The sequence below is a fragment of the Tenrec ecaudatus genome, chromosome 2 (genome assembly GCF_050624435.1).
Source record: "Tenrec ecaudatus isolate mTenEca1 chromosome 2, mTenEca1.hap1, whole genome shotgun sequence".
Classification (NCBI taxonomy): domain Eukaryota; kingdom Metazoa; phylum Chordata; class Mammalia; order Afrosoricida; family Tenrecidae; genus Tenrec; species Tenrec ecaudatus.
In genome coordinates this window covers 179,850,681-179,854,163 of record NC_134531.1, presented here as the reverse complement: position 1 = coordinate 179,854,163, position 3,483 = coordinate 179,850,681, and positions in this window count along the sequence as shown.

Here is a 3,483-nt window from a genome sequence, read left to right as displayed (position 1 = left end):
CATTTTTATGTCGTTTTTGTGGTAAACTGGGTGCCTTAGCTGATACTTGGGTCGGCTTCTACTCGAGCGTATAAGGGACCAACGTTGCCCGCTGTCTGACTCACAGTGCCACTAGGGATTAGATATGTAGGCTACTGTATGAACAAGCCAACAAACAGCCCCACTAGGAGCTCTCTCATTTGTGTTGCCCCTTGATTTATGATATCCCCTGCTACTCCATCTAGAAAATTTCCTGTGGAATGCCACGTTTCCTGCCATCTTTTACCATCATCCCCTCAATGACTTAGCCTCTCTTTGACATCTTCAAACATCTACATGAACATTGCTCTGTGCCATCTTAGAATCAACGATTCGCATACGAATCTCCATCAATCTGTGAACTCTTGTACAGAATTGTGTCTCTGATCTTGTATTATTTTTTTGTTAGTTTTCATATGTCTGTTGAAGTCCTGGGTCGAGAAACTAGTGAATGCACTTGACTGCTAACAGGAAGACTGGGAGTTCAAGTCCATCCAGGGGTACCTTTGGTGAAACATCTGACGATCTCCTTCAGAAAGACCAGCCTTAGAACATAGTCCCATTCTGATGTGTCCAAACGGACTCCCTGACTACTGATATGTTTCACACGATAGAAGGATAGCTATTTTTATCTCATTTGAAATGTATTTAATTCACTCCCTTGATGAAGGACTTTGCACACAAAAATAAATCACCCAGTAGTTACTTATCAAGTAAATTCCTTATTTGAAGAGCTGAAATTTTTAATTGGATTTCTCCAATAAATATCTATCTAAGGTTTTCTGTATTTTAGCTCCTGTTTTTAAACTCAAAAACTAACATTCACTGCCTTTGAGTTGTTGCTGATGCATAGTGACCCTATAGAACTGCCCTTGTGGGTTTCATGAGAGTGGAAAGCACATCTTTTCCTGCAGAGCAGCTGGTGATTTTGAACTACCGACCTTGCACTTGGCAGCTGCCAGGACTCCTAGCTCCTGGTCAACGTCATTTAAATGACTTAAAATGTTACTTTTCTTGCATACTCTTACCCGTGGACATAAGAAATGTACCCATAAAGTTTTAAGATATTTACTTAGAGACAGAGAGTCAAAGAAGCTACTAGGTTTTATTCCATTGAGGTCTAAGCTAGGCTCAACATGTAAAATTATAAAAATTACAGAGAATAGTGTCCAATACTAAGTAAGAGCTAAATGTACTTTGGCTCCTATCATTATTGTTACTATAACTTATAAGGAGAAACTTCCAAAATAAAAAACATAGACCACGAGAGGTGACAGTAAAGATGCAAGCATCCAAATGTCTATTTTATTAACCAGATTTTTTCTCCTTAGAGTCAGATTTATAAATTTAATGCTCTTATCTGAGCACAATGAAATCAAGGAAGGATGAGTGGTATTTTAAATGGAATATAATATATTTGAATGTATGAAAATCTCATTCAATTTACCTGAAATTTACATTCAAACAAAAGTCAAATTAAGAAAATGCGATGTTGTTTTCTGTATGTTGTAGCACCTTGCTAGGGTGAGGGATTGCCGATACCCTAGAGAATCAGCTTTCTTGCTCCAATTCTGAGGAGCCTTTGTATAACGGAGTGGTTCATAAAGCATCGTCTCATCTTCATTTGAGTCTTCTCACCCTCTGCACAGAGTGGTAAATATATTTCCTTAGACATGATTATTTTCTTAATTAAAAGAAGTGTTCATTCAGAAAAATTTCCATCCATTTTTGTTTAAAAATGGATGAAAACTTATACACTGGATGAGTTGTTGGATTATACAAAGAAATTAGATATTGACAAAAATGTTTAAGACATATGAGAAGCTTGCAAAGGTTCATGGAAAAATTGAAGTAAAAGAGTGAAATTTTCTCACAAACATTTTGAAGCCCCTTCATATACTTATCTTCCTTCTTATGTCAGTAACCTTGGAATTATACAGTTCAATAGGATAACCAGGTGACCTTTAAGCACTAGAAACATGGGTAGTCTGGATTTACATGTGCTAGAGTTTCAAATATTTAGTACTAATATATATGTATGTATACATAAAATAGATCTTCCAAATGTGTGCATGTGTATACATATATATGTATAAATTTTAAAATGATGATATTTTCAAATGACAATATTTTGCATATATGAGAGTAAATATCATATATTATTAAAGTATATCATCCTATTTTTTATTTGATGATTAGAAAGAAATTGAATTTCATATGTAGTTCTTGTGGGCTGTGCTGGTTAAGATGTTATATTCCTAAAATCATTCCTACCTTTGCTTTACTTTCATGATGTTGAACATAATTGAAAGATGTTTAAGAAATTGATCAGCTGCTCTAGTTACCAATTTGTGTAGCTGAGAAAAGAGAATTCCAGAGAGACAGCCTTGCCTACAGCCATGAGGCTAAGTGGAACCACAGAAGAACTCCTATCTCCAGATTTCCAGGCCGGAAAATCTAGTAACTTTTCTAAGTTACTAGAACAACTACATAGCTGTTGCAATTACAAACGAAGGCTACTCTTCGCCTCAAGATTCGCATTCATTATTTGCATTAAATTCTGACATGACTCTTCTGTGCAACAAAGAAAATGGTAAAGCGATTGTTTTCTAGAACAATAGTGATAAAATATATAGTTAGATATGACTTATTTGTCAACAGCAAGATATGCCTGATGAAATGAGCCTGTTAAAATATTGTTGCCCATCCTCATCCTTCAGTGACTCTGAAGTATGTTAAAAAAAAGTATGTTAAAGTATGACTCTGTTAGAATATTCTGACTGTCCTCATACTTCAGTACAAAATAGGAAGAATGAGACCGTGCCAAAGAATGAAAAATAAAACCTACATTTCTTGGGAAGGAGGCATTCGTCTCCCTCTATTTGTAAATGCTGATGAGCAGAGTTTAAGAAGGGCTAATGTCACCCATTCATCTTAATTAAAGAGTTAATTGCTCGTGTATCCAGATTTAGTCAGCTGAGCCTGGTAGCGTGGGGAGTCCTTGCCTCTATGTATTTCATTGACCAATGTAATGACATCATCAGTAAGTCTCAGGATTTATTCATGCTTTAGCCTGTCCTCGTCATGTTCATAGCTTGTACATAATGACATTTTCAAGAGGAAATGAGTCCCTGCGCCTGGCCCTGCATATGAAAGAACTGTGGTCGAAGCTGCTAAATGTCTCGGTTCAGCTGTCATGGAGGTTCAGCTGTCATGGAGGTTCAGCTGTCATGGAAGCATTTGTTTCATAGTCTAGAGAGAGGAAAACAGTAAAAAGTATTTTGAAATATTACTTTGTAAAGAAGGTTTGTGTGCTGATACTGTAGCAGGTTTTTACAATTACTTATGAACGACGTGAAAGTTTCCAGTCACTGTGACCAAACCACAGTTCGGTCAAGCAAGCATGTGTTACAGGAAGAGCAGACTTTACCCGGGAGAAGAGAATCCAGCTGTGAAGCCTGCTTT